At 41.8% G+C, this 21,280-nt stretch overlaps 1 long non-coding RNA gene across 1 annotated transcript; it reads right to left on the bottom strand.

The window, feature by feature from the left end:
* Positions 1 to 5,644: 5,644 nt before the first annotated feature.
* On the bottom strand, positions 5,645 to 20,465 carry LOC144283309 (uncharacterized). Its single transcript, XR_013351768.1, has 3 exons — positions 20,389 to 20,465; positions 9,002 to 9,200; positions 5,645 to 6,196 (listed from the first exon to the last, which is right to left on the bottom strand). It is a non-coding gene; the product is annotated as an uncharacterized LOC144283309 (long non-coding RNA).
* Between the last annotated feature and the right edge of the window lie 815 nt (positions 20,466 to 21,280).

Raw genomic sequence — 21,280 nt, forward strand, 5'->3', positions numbered from 1 at the left:
TCTCACAATGGCCCTCAAGACAGTTCTCTCTTTCCCTCCTCTTTTTAGTCCTTTGGGTAACAGCCCTGATGCTAACTAGTCCTGGAATACTGCACTATCCCTGTCGCTTCCTAATGCTGCCCACACCTTTTAAAATAATCCTTTACTAGACTGTTATGAAGCAGTCTCCTTTGTGTGAGCCACCTGTTTCCTGATGGAACCTTGACTAGTCCACGGGGTGATCTCAGGTAAGTCTTAAACTTCTGGAGCCTTTGTTTACTCATCTGTAAAGTGGGACTAAGTGTAATCCCTTCCACCTGGCCCTAGGCAACTTTGATTAAGGAGAAGGCTGTGAGGTACAAGGAAGACTAAACAGGGAGAAGGAGAGATCAAGGTTCAAATCTGACTTCTGCTCTTACAAGTTGAGTGACCTTTGGCATTTGGCAACAGATATCTTTGCAGCTCAGTTCCTTATAGATAAAGGACAATAGCCTACGTTCAATAGGACTAAGTTTGGCTGAGATCCTAAAGGGGGACAAAGCTAAGTAGCCATTGTTCTAAAGAGAGGAGCTAGGCCCCTCTCCAGGAGAATGTCTGGTCTGTATCCAAATCAACATTCCCAACAGCTTGCTTACAAGAAGACTAGAAGCTTCCTTAGAGAGGAAGAATTCTTCCCAAGAATCTAGTAATACTGGGTGTGAGGTCATTTCCACTCACCCATAGCAAAATGATGATGTCTAGAATAATCAGTCTTGAAGAGAGCATTTGTTGCTAGAAAGCAGACTGGATGCTTGTGAGATGTGGAGATGCAGGGACTGGTCCCAAGCTGTATAGTCTTGGAGCACAGTGGAGTTCTTGGGACATCTTCAAATATGTTCTATTGGCATTAGTTGTTTAGAGACTAGTGCCTAGCACTTCCCTGGAGAAGACGGAGGATGGGGCCCATCAAAGCAGCCCAGGATGGCAAAGCAAGTATGTACACATTTAACCGGGGCCAGGTGAATACCATGGAAGGTAGACAGCTTAACTTATCTGCTTAAGCAAACTAGGGTACCATGAGGTACAGAAACTGAGAGAAGTCACAAGAGGTTAGTGTAGTGCATTGCCAAGCCACAGTGTCCCTCATGAAAGATGCCACATGAATGAGACAACATTTGGATCCTACCATTTGTAGGGACTTTGCTAGCTAAGAGAACACTACGAACAGTGTCCACCACCAGATCTCTCATCCTTCTCATTACCCTAACCTTGAAAAATCCATCAACTATTAGGTGAGTCAGGTAAGAAGCGGAACGAGGATTATTGAAGAATGGATCGAAGGCCCCATGCCTTTACTGGTATCTGAGCATCTGGACATGCCTGAGCTGGGCAGAGGGAAGAAGCTCTAAACTGGATATGAGATTAAATTTTGACTTAAATTGGACTGGACATTTTAATACTTGTAAGTGACCAAGAAGTTATAGACCATCCCTGATATGCCATCAGGGGAAGGAAGAGGCAAATGAGTTTGAAGGCGATAGGGAGAAAAGTAAAACTATTTCCCGATTGTATCGACCAGGTCCAACCTATTTCCAACAAACCTATTATATTCATTTTGCAGAGTATTTGTGAAAAATAACTGAAATAACCCATCATGCTATATCCTTGTGAATAGCAGTGGTATTATTAAAGATTCTAATGTATATGTTACACGTGCAAGTTAACACACGCAGTAGTCACATTCCAACAAGGTTAATGTGGAAGAGTGGTTGCCCCAGTGTGCTTCAGCCCAGGGATATGTTTTGAGGGAACCCCTGGCTCCTGAGTGGCCAGGCTGGTATCCAGAAAGCTAAAAGCCAATGCAAAAGGTCTACACATTCTTTAACAATGACCACTGAACTGACATCCAGTCCAAATCCACAACACTAATTGGATCCTTTGTATATAACACCCACATAATAGTCTTCAAATTCTTAGAGCAGCACACAGAATATTTGGACTCTGGTTTCCAAACCCACTTTCCACAAATCCTACATTACCTGTTAGTTTCTTCTCCCTGGAAGCCGTCTGCCCTGCTTTTTGGTCATGGTTGTTGCCCTTGCAGGACAATCAAATTCTTTCCATTAAGACTAAAATACCTAGGTTTCTATGTTCTTCTAGGCTTCTTTTTTCTCCTCTCTTCAGTGATTCACCAACTCTATCATTAACTCTTACATCCTTTAAAGGCGGGTTAGGTGAGCCTGAATTGAATGAGTGACAAAAATGAGCCCGAGGCATTAAGAAAATTGTCAAAATTCACCTGCAGGACACAGGCCTTGAGGCTTTAAGGAGATTCACTCCCTGGGGCAGCTGGATGGCTCCATCGGTTAAGTGTCTGACTCTTGATTTCAGTTTAGGTCATGATCTCAGGGATGTGATATGGAGCCCCATGTCAAGTTTCACATTGGGCATGGAGCCTGCTTGAGATTCTCTCTCTCCCTCTTCCTCTGCCCCTCTTCCCACCTCTTCTCCCCACCCCACCCCAAAAAAAGATGACGAAGAAGAAGATTCACTCCTTGTTTTTGTGCGCTCAGTGAATGTGGAGTGGATGTGCTTGTGACAGCACATTTGTGTGAATACCCAAAAGCGATCAAAGCTTCTGTGTAATCAGCATGTCCCTTCCTGACTGTATCCATGTGACAAGGGATGAAGGAGGAGTATCCTTCTTTAACCACTTCATGGTTAGCATTATGCAGACTACACAGATTCAAGAAGCCAGCTGGTATCAGAGTCTTGGCCACAATGCAGCTTCAACTATCACTACTCCTTCACTGTGCTCCACTGCCTCTGCACATAGGTCTCTCAATGACCTCTGAGGAAGGGGTGAGACTCCTTCCTAGAAGCTAAGGAGAAAGGGAGTTTTTCTTCTCCTATGAGTTTTGCCTAAAATATACTTCACAAAGTTTACAGAATGTTTCAACTAACCCTCCAGTTTAGTAGTTCTTCATGTTTTGGAGGATGTGCGTAATAGCCATGGGACTCTTCTGAAAGATTTGGAAATTTTCTCAGAAAAAGAAGGCCACAGAAGATATAGATATACAATCTGTAGAAGTATCAGAAGGTTCATGAACACTATCTATAGACCTTTGCAGATCAGTGAATTCCAGGTTCAGATTCCTGTCCTCATGGAAGTAAAAAAGTACCTCCTTGTCAGGCACCCTCTGAGTATCAGTAAGAACCAGAGGATCAATGAATCCAAAGTGGTTCCTCTTCCAAGGAGTGTAGGGGGAAAGGGGACAAGGTCAGTTGGGTGAATGCTACTGAAAGCCGCTCTGTGAGAAGTCCTTGACTGAGCTTCCCCTTGCACTTTTAATTTAAGATTTTATTTATTTATTCATAAGAGACACAGAGAGTGAGGTAGAGACACAGGCAGAGGGGGAAGCAGTCTCCCTACAGGGAGCCTGACGCAGGACTGGATCCCCAGACCAGGATCACACCCTGAGTCTGAGCCGAAGGCAGACACTCAATCACTGAGCAACCCAGGTACCTCACTCCTTGCACGTTCTTGCAGCAGAAAGCAATGCTTATAAGTGCCGCTATGCATTTCCAGTAACTTTGGTTCAAGTCCAGCTTGGATTCGTGACTGCGATTCGTGTTATATGGATCATCATAATGTTCATGGGCCAAGTACCTTCTCAGCTGATGAATTTTATGAAAACATCTTTTTTTAATATTTAGCAAACTCCTTGTTGGAAATCTGCTATATGCCTTATATTTCATGTCCCCTGATTCCAACATCGTTTCTCCTCCTCTATTACCCAGGCTGCAGAGGAGACTGATGAGCACACGTTAGAAATATAGTGAACATAATTTAGGGAACATAAGGGTGCCTGTCAGAACACAGGTGGGTGTCCATGAAGGAGCTGATCCAGAGTGCCCGGGGGAGGGGGGGCAGCCTGCCCTTAAATGCCATCTTAACTGATTTTACCATTAAACACATTGCCTTTGGTGGAATGAAGGGTGGGAGGTATGGAAATGAGAGCAAAGGTATGAAATTCTCATGATGAGAATCATGAAGGCAAAAAGATTCTAAATTTTACAGACTAAAGAAAGTGGACTGGAAAAAGAAAAGGGAAAAAAAAAGATAAAGAAGAAAAAAAATCACAGCAAACCCAGAGATGAACTACTTAAGCACCCATCTCATGGCCCGGTGTCACCCTGGCTTAAGAAGGCTCAGCAAGGCCCTGTAGCAAGAGCTTTTACCTCAGGGAGGACGAGGAGGGGTGGTTTTTAAATCTTCCCTCATAATAGTCATAAGCAGGGTGAGGAGGCTGCAACTATTGGGTTGATTTAGTAACAGAGGTCACCTTGCTATCTGCACAGCTTTCTTGTCTGCTTTTTTCTCTGGTGGGAAGCTTAAGACCTGAGACAACAAACTTAAGACAACCCCTTGGTTGTTTAGATGGGACTGTCTAGAAACAAATTTGTTTAAATAATGGAGGTAGCAAAATGATATAGGAACCCTCGAGGGAAGCTGCTTCCTCATTATCATGGTCACTGTCATCATATCATCATGATTACCTGGCTAGATGCAAGAGTGGTGTCGAATGTGTGTGTGTGTGTGTGCGCGCGCACATACATCTTCCCAGCAGCCCTGCAAATGTAGATTTCGAGTTGTCATTTCATAGATGAGCACACTAAAGCTCCCAAAGACTAGATGTCCTCCCCAAGGGCTCTCACTTCACTCAAAAATCAACAGCACCAGAATTATGTTCCAAATGTTATTAGCTCCCAAACCCCTTGGGTTCCATTATTTACTTTATTTCCAATTAGTCATTTAGCAAATGGATTTGCAGACCTTGGCTATGATGTGCTGGACACCGTGCTAGGCTGTAGGGATACCAAAATGAGGAGACGCTATCCTCAGGAAGTCCACAGTCTAGTAAAATAAACTACTATCCACTGGAATATTTGGAAATTTGCCTTCACTACGAAAGCACTGTACAAAAAAAAAACAAAAAAAAAAACAAAAAAAAAAGAAAGCACTGTACAAATACTGGCTGCTCCGATTGGACTAAAGCAGTGTCACTCTCATCTTTCACCCATTTCTTCAGGAGCCCTGCCAACCTCACTTACACCTTTGCACTCCTTATCTCCTTTCCTCCGGGGCTGACTTCCAGGCTACAGGTCAAAGTCTGCATCTGCTCTCTGTGTCCCTCTCTGTCGGTTCCCAGGTCACAGTTCCCTGGCTCTCTTTCTGTCTGCCACACACCCTGCTCCCCTTCCGGCCCTCCCCCTGGCCTGGTCCTGCTGTTAGTGCCTGGACTCAATCAATTTCTTAATGCTGTGATCAGTGGCTCAGTCAATTTAGGGAGGGGGGGGGGAAGGCAAGGAACCAGGTCTGAAAGGCTCTGTAGGATGCCGAAGGAGAAGAGTCTGATTCTGAGGGAGTGCCCCAGGAGAGGGTAGATTAAATTTATTGAGTGTCGGTGTTATAAGCAAGGACTTTGGAGTCTTATAGACTTTTTCTCATCAGTCTTTCTAGCTATGTGACTTGGAGGAAATAATTAATCATTCTCTGCCTTGGTTTCTGGAGACTTACTAAACTCCTTACAGTGTGACTCAAAGTAGTGACTGAGTTATCCGAGCAAAATAATTATCATTATACAGCATTTGGCATTTAATTCAAGGAGTGTTAGATGGCCGTATGAACACTCAATGAGATGTGGTCCCCATGTGCCGGACATGTTCAACTGATCAGCCCCAGATTCTCCATCCTTCCCTGTGCACCAGGAGGCTGACCTGGATGACTCCATTATTGGGCTCCCTTGCAATTTGGTTTATCCTAGGCTTTGGCCAATTAGAAATACCAGCAGAAGAGGGAGGATTGTGAAGTGGGCTGTTTATTCTCAGTCACACCTGGAGCAGGCTATCTCCTTTCTCTTTGGGTCTTGTTTGTGTCAGACAGCTTTCTCCATACTGGTCAGGCCCTCCCTGTTTCTGTTCCATATGCCACTCTGTCCTTCTTTTTCTTGGACCTGTTCTTATCACGTACTGCTTCTTCCCTCAGGGTTTCTCTATTCCCACATAGGACGTCAGTAGTCTCTTGATTAAAGTGTCCTTGAGTGTGAATAACCTGAAGGTGATGTCTTCTCCCAGGACCCTGACCGAAACCACCCCCTTCACTTTGCCTGAGATGCTGCTTGCTCCAAAAGAGGGCAAGAATCCAGTTTTGAAGTTCTTGTCTTCTGGCTTGAGTCTGTGTTGTTGGGAGGATTGAGAAAGAAGTACTAGTTAAAGTAAATAACCCTGGGGAGGACAGGTCATGGAGGAATAAAGAAGGAATAAAGAATAAAGCTCTTATGGAAAGAGCTTGTAATTGGAATGAGGAACCACCTATCTCAATTCTTTTATCTCTGGAGATCACCCCACAGCATCTTCCTTCCTGTCCAGCACCTCCAGCACCCTCCTCCCCAGGACTCCTGAGAGCAGATCTAAGCCCACACTAACTCTGGGGCGAGGAGGGGATAGGACTGACTGATGAAGAGCAGAACAGATGTTCAACTTCACTAGTAACCGAGAAAAGGAAATGAAACAACGTTTAATGGTTTTAAACAAACGAGGAGCGCTTTCTAAACCAGGGCACATTTTTAGATTGACAATTTTTAACACAAAGACTTCTGGTTTCAGCTCAGAGATGTAGAGCACTGGAAAGAACATGGCTCTCACCCTCACAACAATAACAAAAACAGCTGGACGAACTACAAGGTAACAGCTTCTCTTGCACCTGTCAGAGAATGGAGGCCACAGGACTATGCTGGAGTCTGGGAGAAGTAGGCATCTACGAAGGAGGCACATGATTCAAGCATTTGCTCCTTTATTAACCTGGGGCAGACGCCAGGTAAGAAGATTCAGTTAAAATCATGTGTGAGTATAGTGTTATGTGAAAAATACACAGACCTATATGCATATATGTATACAAGTTGACTCACACTAACAAACGGTGGGTATGTATTAATTTGAATTAAGGGTGGCGTAAATTATACCATACTTAGTTCACTTCACAGAGTGGGTTTAATCATTCTCATTTACTCCATTGTTACCTTTACTTTTACACATTCTATTTTTAAATATTTCCAACTTCCATATAATTACAGAGAGTAAGACATACATCCACAGAGCTCTCACTCCCCAGATTTAACCCATGCCAATATATGCCCCCTCCCACGCTGGCCGCCCCTCCTCTGTTTCAATGGGGCTGACCCAGCTCCTTAGGTTCGGCAGACTTGCAGGAGCCCCGGACAATGCCCACCCATCTTACTGCTCATGGCAGCCTCACCATACCTGCACAACTGTACCTTGTATTCTCCTCTCTGGTTTAGCAACCCATCCCCTTCCTCTCTAAATGGGACTCAGTGTGGCGAGTTCATTTTTGTTTCGCTTGGAGCTGGTGAGTTTTTGTTTTCATGTGTAAGAAAAAGGATCTGCTTTCAGCCTCAGCTTTGAAGCAGAAATCGGCCTGTACCAGACTAAAATAGATGCTTCCTGTCACACAAAGATCTTAATGATAAAACCGCTGATTTTGGAAGCCCTGATATATACTAACTCATTTAATGTATTGTTCCATTTGCCTTTCTAGCAACACTGAGGGGTGTGTGGGGCCAGCCCTGCCTTCCAGACAGGAAACAGAACTGGAAAGGCCAAGGCTTATGGAGCCTTGTGTATCTATCAGGCACCCAAACTTGCACTCTCTTTTTAATGACAAAAGTACAGATTGTCTTTTATTTCACAATATCTAGATCGGTTACTCTAATAGGCCTTTTCTCTATCTGTGGCCTCATTCCAGAAAACTGAGGTTGAGAGGTAAATTACCTCCACGTTAGCGGGGACAAGTGGGGCTCTCCAATATTTATTTGTAGCTAAGCCTTCAATTCCTGGATATGACATTATTTTGAACTTAGACGAAGGGTATAGCAGAACTTCACTACTCTCTGTCTTAGGTCTGTGCCATCAAAGCAGCCCCTGGGACAAGTGATTTGGGTGAAGGCAGGTTCAAGGACTGGGGAGGGCCCTCAAGAGAGAGGAAATGCAGGAAGCAGCATGGGCAGGGGAGGAGGCTAAGCCAGGATGTGGTCTCAGCAAGATCTAGCTTTAGCCTGAGCTCATAGGGAGTTCTGGAGCATGAAATATGCCAGTTAGTCATTGCCACTTTGAGGCATAGGGATGGCCTTTGTGGAAAGGTGAGAATTATCTTCTCGCAGCAGCTGGGGAATTTGTGTGGGGACCGAGTAAAAGGAATCCCAAGAAGGAACCAACATCCCAGCTCCACTGTCCTCAAACATTTGAAAGATTGACGAGGACCACAAGTAGCCTTTTGTATTATGATAGAAAGGCACAGAATGATTAGAAGGTTTGACTTGGAACTAAAGAAAACCTGCTACCTTTTAGATGATTGGACACACTGGATAAGGAGATTAAGTATGAGGGGGGTGGTGGTGGAAATGCTGGTCTTAAATGGTGAATTTCCTCTACCATCTGCAAAACCATTCAATTGCAGGGAGAATGAGTTTGGTCCATGGCTGACTACCTCCAGAGCCTTCTGCTATTCTTTCTGATGATGTCTTCACGGAAGCCCCATTGCCAGCCTTGAGATTGCTGATTTCAAGGCACTTTTAAGACAAAAATAAAAATTCCATTACTTTCTGAGGGAGATGACTGTCTGCTCCTTTTGAGCTGGGCCGGAGGGAGCATTCAGAATACATTGCTGGAAGTAAATGGAATTTTTCAGCTATTTAAATTGCAATTCACCCCTGAAAACTTCATTTTATCAAAACTTCAGGTTAATACTATTTTCCGTGCTCAGGTATTCTCCCCAAATACACATGCAGGAGACGCTGGAGCCCAGGGGAGACTATTCCAGAGATAGAGTTCCTTAAAGAGGCCTCAGGTACTAACATCTTCACAGCCATGTAACAAACAAAATTCAGAAAGGACTGACCTTTAACATGACAGACAGGTGTGCTGGGACAGAGGACGCTACTGAAATCAGAGGATTTAATTCTACCTGTGTGCTGGTGAGAAGGTCATGTAATTGTGGGATGCCTGGGTGGCTCAGCGGTTGAGTGTCTGCCTTCTGCTCAGGGTGTGAGGCCGGGGTCCAGGGATGGAGTCCTGCATCAGGCTCCCTTAGAGGAGCCTGCTTCTCCCTCTGCCTGTGTCTCTGCCTTTCTCTCTTGTGTCTCTCATGAATAAATAAATACAACCTTAAAAAAAAGAAAGAAAGAAAGAAAGTAATATAATCGCTCTGAGCCTTTTAGTTCACATCTCTGAAATAAGATTTGGGACACCTTCCTTGTCTATCTCAAATTGCTGTCGTGACAATTACATTAGGTCACTTTATACAAAAGTGCTATACAAAAACCTACAATTAAACTTATAGAGTTCAAAATTCTAAGACAAGAATCCCCTCAAGAACACCACACCTTGGTAAACATACCTTATATAATCCTTGCTCCCCGAATGTGAACATGTCCTGTGAATATGATAGGCCAGGCACTCCCATGATTAGACTATGTAACTTCAGTTACATAACTTAACAAACCGGAGAGAGATTTTTCCTGCTGGCTTTGAAGAAAGTAAGTTTCCAGGTCATGGTTAGGACCTAGGGGTAGCCTTGAGAAGATGAGATGGACTGCCTGCCAGCATAAAAACAGGGACTTCAGTCCTACAGTCAAAATGTAAATTCTACCAACCACCCAAATGAGGGTGAAAGAAGAGCCTGGCTCAAAGAGAGAATTCATTCTAAGGCTTGTTAGACCTTGAACAAAAAATCCAGTTACTCTGGGCCAGGACATCTGACCTACAAAAATATGACATAATAAATGGGTGTGAGTTTAGCCTACAAGTTTGTGCTGATTTGTTACATACCTACAGAAAATGGATATACAATTGGTTGTTCTGAAATGGTTGATTAAGGACCTCTGAAACCCATTTCTCTATAAAAGCAATGAGAACATGAGTGAAAAGTGTCAAAATACCTGTTTCATAACTCTGAAAAATCACCAGTGGCTTCCAGTAATCCAAACAGTATTTATTCAAGAAAAATGGCTGAATTTGGGCAAGAATAGTGAGCTTTGTGGCATTTTAACTGGACTTAGGCCCATCAGCCTCTCCCCAGCAATTCAGGAGCACTGGAAGCCAAAAGCCTCACAGCTACAGTAGCTGTGAAAACAGCAGCTTAGCAGCTACTGAAGAAAGCAAAATGGGTTTGGAGCTTCCAGGAAGTCCCATTCCTAGAAATTGTCACCATGTGATCTATCTGGCAGTTTGTGAAAAAAGCTCCACTTTTAAGGATGTCTTTATTTGATCTAATCAGAGCATGTTCTTTGTGAGGAGCCCCACCCACAGAGTATTTGTCAAATACAATCAGTGGCAATTGTTTAATATCACAGCTGCCCAGAGATGTGTTAACAGTTAGAGCTAACAAGTGCAAATCAAATATATTAAAAAGAAAAGCTGGATAATGAGATATCCATAGGCATCTTTGAAAAGCTCCAGCATATTACTGAGAATCTAGAAGCCCGTGTACATTTTTAGGACTGTGTATATGCCCCAGAAAGCGCTAAATATGTCCTACTCTCTCACCTCTGGTTATGCTGTCATGCTTTGCATAAGCAAGGAGTTAAGTATAAGCTAGAATCATAAACTGCTTGCCAGAGCACTGAAAACATAACTACACACACACACACACACACACACACACAGTCCTTAAAAAGGAAGGTTATTAGTTCATGTAGTTTTATGGAAATCTCTTGTTTAGTCATTAGTTTATCACTTCAATAGCCACGCATGACACAGAATGCAGATTTTATAGAAATAGTCCAAGAAAGTCGCTCAACTAGCAAACTGCAGCAATATCAAAAAGCCTGGAGAAGAGAATCTGATTTTCAGACTTGACACATCATACTATTTAAAATGTCCAATTTTCATTAACAATAGCAAACAATACAAGACATGCAATGAAATAGGAAAGTGTGGGTCATACAAAAAAAAAGTTTATAGAAGTTATTCCTGAGAAAGCCTAAACACTGGACTCACTAGGTAAATCAGTTATCACAAATCAGTTAAATCAGTTATCATTGAATACATTCAATTCCACTTGATCATGGTGTATTATCCTTTCTTACATATGCCTGGATTTGATTTGCTTATATTTTGTTAAGGATTTCTACATTTATGTTCATAAGGGGTATTAATTAGTCTAAAGTTTTTTGCTATTTGTCAGGCATTTCAACATAAAACAAACCCACATTTTCTTCTGAGTGTCTACTCTGCCTCCAATCTCTATTAGCCAAGAAGCAAGGCAAGAGCATACATTTGTTTAACCACTATGTCACCTTGGACAAGTGATGTGAATTCTCTGAGCCTTGATGTCCTCATCCATAAAATGGGAATATTAATATCTGCTTCATTGTGTTGCTGCAGAGATTAGATGAGAAAATATGTGTATTATGATAGCTTGACTTTTTCTCTCCATAAAAGATATGTTGAAGTCCTAACCCTCAGGATCTCAGAATGGGACTTTATTTAGAAATAGAGTCATTGTAGATGTAATTACTTAAGATGAGGTCCAACTAGAGTAAGAGAGGCCCTTCCTCCAATATGACTGGTGTCCTTATAAGAGGATAACTAAGTGGTGACACAGACACAGGGGGAGAATGCCTTGTCATGATAGAGGTGGAGATCAGAGTTATGCTACCACAAGCCAAGGAATTCCTGGGGCTACCAGAAGCTAGGAAAAGGCAAGGAAAAACATTCCTCAGAGACTTTTAAGAGAGTTTGGCCCTATGAAGATATTGACTTTGGATTTTCTAGACTTCAAAACTGTGAAAGAATAAATTTCTATAGTTCTAAGCCACCTAGTTTGTGGTATTTTGTTATGGCAGCCCTAAGAAACTAGTGTACATGTAAAGCTCTAGAACAACACCTGGCGTATGATAACTCCATTATAAATATTCTAGATGTTTTTCCTTGTTGTTTCTGTTAATTTTAAAATAATTTTATAAGTTAAGTAATTAGTCTGCTTGAGCTATCATATCAAAATACCACAGACTGGGTGGCTTTAGCAACAGAACCTTATTTCTCACAGTTCTGGAGGCTAGAAATACATCAGGGTTCCAGTATGGTCAGGTTCTGGCAAGGATCTTCCTCCTGGCTTCCAGACATTCACCTTCTTGTTGTGTGCTCACATGGTGGAGAGAGGAGAGGAAGCAAGCTCTCTGGTATCTCTCTCTTTCTTTTCTTTTTCTTTCTTTCTTTCTTTCTTTCTTTCTTTCTTTCTTTCTTTCTTTCTTTCTTTCTTTCTTTCTTTCTTTTAAGAGAAAGCAAGCTAGAGAGAGAGAGAAAGAGAGAGAAAAAGCATAAGCCAGGAGGAGAGGCAGAGGAAGAAGCAGACTCCCCACTGAGCAGGGAGCCCAAGAGTAGGCTCAATCCCAGGACCACAAGCTCCTGACCTGAGTCAAAGGCAGATACTTAAGTGACTTGAGTTACCCAGGTGCTCCCCTGGTGTCTCTTCTTATAAGGAAACTACTCCGATTATGGAGGCTTTATCCTCATGAACTCATCTAAGCCTAATTGCCTCTTAAAGTTCCAACCTCCAGACACCATTACATTGTGGGTTAGATCTTCAATATATGAATTTTGGGGAACACAATTCAGTCCATAGTAGTAAGTATTATTAACTCTGTTTAATGGGTGTGAAATTATAACACACAAGAAAAAGAATAAAGGATAATGGTATTAAAGGGGAAGATTCTTGTAGACGTGTGACTTCCTCATGGGTATTTTCATACACAGCCATGTACATACCATAGCAACAGTAGTATTACAGCCCCTGGACTCAGAGAGCCTGAGTTCAATTCCACCTTCTGCCATTCATGAACTCTGGGACTTTGGGAAAGTTACTTAACTGTTCAGAGTCTCAATATCCTTCCTTGCATCAGGGACAATTCCTAAAGTCATGGAGTAAGTCTGAGCACTCAATGACAAATACGTGTCAAGAGTGTCCCAGAGTGCCTGGCACACAACAAACATCAAATAAAAGTTCAAATTTCAAAGATAAATATACAAAGCTGGTTGATGTAGCTGTGATAATTCGAACAGATTTAGACAACTTCAAAATTCAACTATAAGTTAAAGAAACTACAATCCATTCCCATGAAGAGATACATTGAGGCATAAGACAGAATAAGATAGCTAGAATAAGACAGATTTATGTTGACTTACTAAGTTCTTTCCTTGTACCCATCTGTTGTGTGACTTTAAGCAAGTGATCTAACCCCTCTGGGCCTGTTTTCCCATCTAAACTGTGAAAATAAAAGCAGTACCTATTTCATAGAGGGTTACATGACATACAGTCCAGACAAGATACTGAAAATCTTCCCGGGCACATAGCGAGCACATGATAAATATTAGCCATTAATATATTATGATTCCATTTGCATGGAAGGAAGGAAGGAAGGAAGGAAGAAAGGCTAACTGGTTAATTTCTGGAAAAAGATATAAGAATCTGCTATTAACTGTTACTTCTGGGGAGTTTGAGGAAGAAGGGTTTGAACTTTCCCTTTACCCTTTGGGTACCATTGGAAACAAACCAACCCCAAATTATTAGCTCTCCTACTTTCATTGGCTCACATTCCCTCTCTAAAAATATTCCAATGGTCTGACTCAACGAGTTATTTTCAAAAAGTCCGTTTTACCAGCTTTGTAGTCCTGGCTTGTCCCAACTGGTTCAACAGTTTCAAGAGAAAAGCAGAATTATCAACTCTGTGAATAATTAACAAGTTGAGTTTGATCTCTGGCCTAAGACTGACCACTGAACTTAATTATTTGCTGTGAACAAAAAGACAAGGAAAACTTCTGTATGTCAGCACTTTTTTTATGCCTGGAGAGGTAGGGAAGCCAGAAGGATCATTTGCACTCTGTTCCTCCTCTAGGAGATGAAGTCTCCTGCCCAAGGTCACAGGTGCTTGGGGTCTGGGACTCCATTCCTCAGGGACTGGGCAAGGTTTTGGAAATTAAACAGTCTCAAGTTTAAGTCATAATCGGTTGTATGACTTTGGACAAAATTACTCCCTCCATCCCCTGACTTCCTTTGTCATTTGTAAATGGGGGTGATAGTATTTATAGGCACTTAAGCTAATATTCTGCAGAGATATTAACATTTTTCAGCAGTCATCAACCAATCAAAACGCCTCACATAGAGCAGCAGCTGAATGCTGGAGGCCCCAGCTCTGCGTGCATATACCTGTCAGTCTGTAGAGATATTATGGGTGTCCCAGGGCAGTAACCAGGTGGTCAGGAAGGGGGGTGCTGTGGTGGTGAGGGATGGGTTTTATGGAAGCAGCTATTTACCCACTGCTATGGAAGTATTTCAAGATTTTAGTATCTGCTTAGGTGTTCGAATGGCTACAGGATGGACAGGGGTCTTTTGCAATACGAGTTTGCATTTCTAGGGGAATTTACTCTGTGCTTGGCACTCTGCCTAACTTCTTTCTCTCATATGGTTCCATATAATCTTCACAAACACTCTGGAAGGTGCTATATCAGGTTCATACTTTCAATGAGGTTAAATGCCTCTCCGAAAGTTACAATGGCCGGTAACTGGTAGACCAGTGATCTGAATTCACACTGACCTATGGCAGAGCCAGCCTCACACCTGCAATGGGAGAGAGTGAGAAATCCTGGGCAATAGTGCAAAACTGAATTGAGAACATGGGGAGAAGGACGAGTAAGAGAGCTGGGCTGGAGGACACTTCAAATGAGAATTAACAAATCTGCTAGACACGCAGAGTCTGTGGGCAAGAATGACATTAAGTACCTGTATCCCACCTGCCCTTTGCAGATGGAATAAAATGTTGACAAAGATGAATCTGCATCAAGGGTAGACTATGCCCACTCTGCACTATGCCCATTCAAGCAACTTTGAAATTATGCCCAAATAATAAGTTCAAATAAAAGGAAAAATCACAGCCCTTTGCACATGGGGTGTCATCTTCCCTCAGCTCTTTGTCATCTCTCAGTTGGATTGCCCAGTTTCTTGCCTTCATCTACTCAGTTTTCAGAGTACCAGGGGCCAGTGAAGAAGATGTAAGTGGAATGTTCCACTTCATCAACTTTCAACAGCACTGAGGAAATCTGAAGAGAAGCTTTTGTGATTGTGGGACTTGGAAACACTTGCAAAATGAGAGTGAGTGTAACCACTGGAAGAACCTGCCATGTAGCAGGAAGAACAACATTGGCCCAGGAGTCAGATAACTGTAGGTTGATCTTGTTGGGCCCATTTCATAGCTCAATTTTGGGCAAATCATGACTTCATATTAAAATGAGAATCATAGTGGCAACCTCCCAGATTACACTGAAGATTAAATGAAATACCATTTGTAAGATTCCAGTCATGGGGTCTGGAATATAGTATGTGCTCAGCAAACATTTTATTTCCTTTTCTCAGAGGCTCAATTTCTATACCTATTCAAGGAGGATGGTAGTACTATCTTAAGAAGAGGGTGCAGAGATTTAATTCAATACCTAGGAAACACACTTTGACAATGAGTAATGTTACCAAGACGTTAAGTTAGCGTTGTCAGCGATGGAAGGAGTTGATGAAGGTGGCTCAAATGTCCTCTAGTCCCTAACTACCCCTCACATGTGAGGGAATGAAAGTCTCATTCTCTTTATTACTTTAAAGTATCTCTGATTCTTCAACAAGACTATTGAAGCATTATCTATGACTCTGAACACAATTCACATCTAGCCTAGGGCTGTGGAAGCTCCAAAAAATGTGGTGAACATGTGCATTTCCAAAGAAAAGGCCAAGGAGGTCACAGGTATTGTGAAAATTTCATTAAAATGAAAGGTTTGTCCAAAGAGAACTGTAAAGTGGTGAAACTATGAGGCTCTGGATAGTTTCTCCCCTTACCAGTGAATCTTCAATTTTAGGATTTCGACTGGTCAGAAAACATTAGGGTGCAGACAACTTTGGGGGGCCATGATTCTGCATCATCTTGCCACATGGTATCACAGTACAGTTAGGAGTTGTTTGGTAAAATTTAGATTCAGATATAAGCATATACCCACATATATACACACACACATGCACACACATACATATATGTAGGCATTTAGTTGTGATACATGGTTCATTTCCTGTTGCAGGTCAGTAGTCAAAATGTATGAAAATGCTGCTCTAGAGCAAGAAGGAAAAACTCTGGTGCATTTAGAGGAAAAAAAAATAGGCCTGTGATGCTGGGATATAGCTGTAAGAAGGAGTGATAAGAAGTGAAGTTGGCAGCATAAACAGAGGCCAGATCATGCAGGTCAACAGGCCATAGTAAAAAACTTAGATTTTATCCAAAGCACCATGGGAAGCCGCCAGCATGTTGCACACTCTGACATTTTTAAAAGGATCATTTTGGATACCTTTCACTGTTACCTTTCTACTGTTTGCTCAAGTTCACAGATTGAACTCTAGAATTCCCCAGGCTGACCCTATCACCAAGTGCTTTGAAGAGAATTAGAATACTTATAATAGAATAAAACTAGTAAACCGTTGATTTGAATTCTTAGAGATACCAATGAGACTAGCTCAGGTGGTAAAAAAATAAAACTCCCATTGAAACTCAAACAATTATGTCCTGTTTTTCACCTCCAAGTTAGCAAATATTTTCAAAAAGCTTTACCGTAGTTGGCACTATCTTTTATAGATGGTCACATAGTCATTCCTATCAAAATCTAAATTTTTCAGGGGTGCTTGGGTGGCTCGGCTGGTTAAGCATCTGACTCTTGATCTTGGCTTAGGTCATGATCTTAGGATTGTGAGATCCAGCCTCACATGGGACTTTGCACTGGGTGTGAAGCCTGCCTGAGATTCTCTCCCTCTGTCCCTCCTCATCCCTCCCCTCACTCTCAAAAAAATTAAAAATAAAAAAATCTACATCTTTGCATAACCTTTAATCCAGAAATTTCACTTCAATGATTATATCCTTTAGAAATATTCTCATGCATGCCAAGAACAGGTGTAACAAAAAATGTATGTGGTATCATTTATAATCAGGAAAAATTGGATATAGTTGAAATGAGCATCAATAAAAACATGCATAAATAAGAAACAGAAGCTTTTTACTATGAAAATTTGGGATGCCTAGGTGGCTCAGCGGTTTAGAGCCTGCCTTCCGCCCAGGGCATGATCCTGGAGTCCCAGGATCAAGTCCCACATTGGGCTCCCTGCATGGAGCCTGCTTCTCCCTCTGCCTATGTCTCTGCTTCTCTCTCTCTGTGTGTCTCTCATGAATAAATAAATAAAATATTAAAAAAAAAAACAGGAAAAATACATGCAGCTAAGCATGTCTGAATGTTCATATAAAAAAATCTAGAAGGAATTCGCAGCACACCTGATATTAATAAGCCTTGGTTACAGGTGGAATAAGGTGAAAGAAGGCAATGGAAGATGTCCTTTCTTTTACTTTATACACTTTGGTATTTGAACTTCTTTTAAGTACATATTATTTTTGAACTGTAAGAAAAAAAGTAATAAAATTATATTAATAAAAAATATTCATAGGCTGAAAGGGCAGGCAGAGAGAGGCACTAACCAGGAAGTAATAAAACAGTTACAGCTTTAAGATGATATGATGATTTCAATGCTTGAGCTGCACCTCCTTGGTTGTCAGGTTGGGGAGAAACTGAAGATTCAAATGAAATGATGCACTTGGCTTGTTTATGTGCATGTGTACATAGGTTTGTGTGTGCATATATTTATGATTTTTCTCCAAACACCTGGAGGCAGAGAGTTTTAACCATTACAAAACCAAAATGTCACATCATCTCTTAACTCTGGTAAAGTTTCTTTGGCTCAACCTGCTCAGATCTGAAATGCACCTGTGAGATTTTGGTGAGGCGTGGATACAGTGCAAAAGTGAAAAAGGGGAAATGGATAATCATAGCAACCGATCCCTAAGCATAAAACTTCCTGCCAGGAATACTTGTTTTTGATTTTTGTTTTAAAGATTTTATTTATTTATTTGAGAGAGAGAGAGAGAGAGAAGCAGGCTCCACACAGGGAGCCTGATGTGGGATTCGATCCTGGGACTCCAGGATCATGCCCTGGCCCTGAAGGCAGGTGCTAAACGACTGAGCCACTCAGGGATCCCCAACTTCTGAGTGATTTCTGTATATTATCAACTCCATAACCCTGCATGATGGGAGACATGTCATTCCCACTTTACAAATAAATACACTCTGGCCACCCAAGCCAGGAAGGGCATGTGCCCCAGTGGCGCAGAAAGAAAGGTCCTGGGCTGACACCCAGGCCTGACTCAAATGCCAGGCAATGCTTTCCACAGTGCCTCTTGGCTCCCTCAAACACAGGGAAAGCAGCCTCAGTCCCAACTGTATTGGAACTGCTTGGCTATGCCTAAAGGCAGGAGGATGATGGTGTTAAAAGAGAACAGAACACTTTTAATGCAGTGAAATTATCCTTTCAGAGTTTTTAATAATGTGCCCTCGTTGACTGAAATCTGTATCAGCACTATGAAAAAGAGGATTTATTAAGCAATTGATAGTATTTTTCTCATGCTCCGCTCCCCCCAGCCACTTATAGAGACAGATGTGTATTTTGCTCCCTAAATAAAGGGTTGATGAGTTGGAAGCAGGATTATGTTAGAATCTTCCTCTGATAAGATATCCTCCTATCTGCTTAACTTTGCCCAGGAAAGCTATTCTAGACCCTTTCCCATTCCCACCATGTGGGGTTAGCTGCCAACATCTCCACCCCTCACTAGTGCTACTCTAATGCTTGGAGCCTGCCACTTCTCCATCATCACAACTTCATCCCAGGTATTGCACTTCCTGTGTTGCCCATCTTGCTCAGTAGAATATGGGTAGGCCCCTGGGGCACAGGGACCACATGGTACTCCTCTTTCTAGCCCCAGTAGGTAGCACATTGCCTGGGGTTGGCCTCAATTCATACTTAAAGAATGAATGAACACAATTCTAGCCAGACACATCATACGGAATGGTCAAGAAAACAGAAGGGCCCTGCAGAGAAATAGCTCTTAAGTTTTGATAAGAGGAGCTGAAAATAGTCCAATTCCTAGTTTGGGAGAGAAAGAATTAAAGGAGACATGTCTTGTGTAAAGCTATTCTGTGATCCTATAATGGTGGATACATTTTTCAAAATGATAGAATGCACAACACAAAGAGTGAAACCTAATGTAACTCTGGTTGACAATGATGTGTCAATGTTGGTTCATCCAGTGTAACAATGTGCCACACTGACTCTCATGCTGACCCTGGGGGAGGCTGTGTGGTTGGGAGAGGGGGTAGGTGGGAACTCTGCTTTCCACTCAGTTTTGCTGTGAACCTTAAACTGCTCTAAAAAATAAAGTCTATTAATATTTTTAAAGTACTAAAATAGATGTCAGCACAAAGAACTGCCACTGTTTGATGCTTTATGGCTTTATGAACAACCTTGCTCTTACTGAAATATAAAAAGAAATAGACTCCATTAGAATAAAGTAGAATAAATCATGCACAGCCATTGAGATACAAGAAAATTCTCTCTATGGGCTTTGATGTATTGGCCAACAGTATAGCCAGGTAGCAAAGAGAAATGTACCCTAGTATGAAAAAAAAAAAAAAAAAAAAAAGGAGAGAGAAAGAAAGAAAAAGAAAAAGAAAATTAGTGTTTGAAAAGCAAAATTAAAACAGAACAACAGCAACAACAACAACAACAAAAAACAATGAAATACTTTTTCTTCCAGAGGAAATTCTATTCCCAAAGGAAATACAGATTAATTTACTCTTATTATCACCTTTTCCCTCACCCACGACCCAGATTTGGTTTCTAATATTAAAGATCGTAACAAAATTTGCTAATTCAAAACAATGTTTTGTGTGTGTAGTCCCTATCTTTCACAATAAAAGCATTCCCTGAAATTCAATCATCTTATTATCACTTTCTTTTTTACATTTCCATATTATTTTTTCTACATATTAATTTTTTACATGAATGAGGTTTAGGGCTATAGCCAAGGAATAAGTATTAGTTAGTATTAATTGGTTATAATTATGTATAGCAACTTCTAGAACCATCTCAAAGGATATAGCTGCTCTTGGAACCTTGTCATGGACTCCTGCTGGAGTTGGGTACTACATACACAGAAATGTAAATTCAGGGTCCCAGTGTGGTAAAGGGACTTGCTCAAGGTCATATATTATATTTGTAGCCATGCCATTTGTGGCAGAGCCAATATGACCCCCACTCCACACCTAAGTGCTCCATGATGCACTTGATATACATTATCTCACGTAAGCCAATGAACAGTCCTATGGACTGGACAGTCCTAGTAACTCCAATTTTTAGATAAGTTAAAATGGCTTAAAGAAATTACTAACTTGCCCAACATCACACAGCAGGTCAGGGGCTGGAGCAAAGATCTGAAACAGGCCCGTGTGACCTTATTTTGGTCTGAAGGAGGAAAGTGAGTCACAAAAGCACTGACAGGAGAGGGGCAGTTTGAGTAGGGATTGTCACAATGCTCCGCCACAGGAGGGTGGAGGTAATTAGGGGATGGTCAACATTCACCCAGGGTTTGTTATTGTTACTCATGATAAGGGTGTAAAATCTCTCTTGGAAGAGTTGCTTCTCCTCTTCCTGCCTCTTCCTACCTCTGGGGTCACTACCTTCAGAGCTGCTGCAACAGGAGTGAAAATCTACCTGCCTCTCAGATAATGCTGCCAAAAGTAGGAGCAGAATAAGGTTCTCTGTATCCTCCTTGGGTACAGAGAAGGGAGAGGCAGCCAAAGGGTGGGAGTGGCGATGACCTCTCAGTGGAGGAATCCTGGCCTGGGGCTTTGGAGACCAGCATTCCAGTTCTAGTCCAGAAGCTGTCGCTTATTAGCTATGTGACCAGGGACAAATGGCTTCACTTTTCTAAAGCTATGCCCTCAACTATAAAATGAAGCTATCGGCAGCTGTCCAGAAAGGCTGTTGTGATGATTAACGCTGGAGGCGGAGGTGGGTGGGCGACACCGTGACCTCATCGCTGTTAATATTATCACCACACTATCACTTCAAATTCACCCTCATCTCTCTGGCACCTTATACCTTAAAAGTTCTTAAGAAATATTGGTTGCATTGATGAGTAAACATAATAAAATGTATAAACAAATTAAATGGTTCATCTACTAAAGATCAAATCCTCTAGCAGAAGCTAAACAACTGCAGTACTAACTAGAGTTCTCTCTTTATCTTACCAGTTTCTTGTAGCTTAGCTAAGAAATACTC

This window comes from Canis aureus, chromosome 14 (assembly GCF_053574225.1).
Source record: "Canis aureus isolate CA01 chromosome 14, VMU_Caureus_v.1.0, whole genome shotgun sequence".
Taxonomy (NCBI): domain Eukaryota; kingdom Metazoa; phylum Chordata; class Mammalia; order Carnivora; family Canidae; genus Canis; species Canis aureus.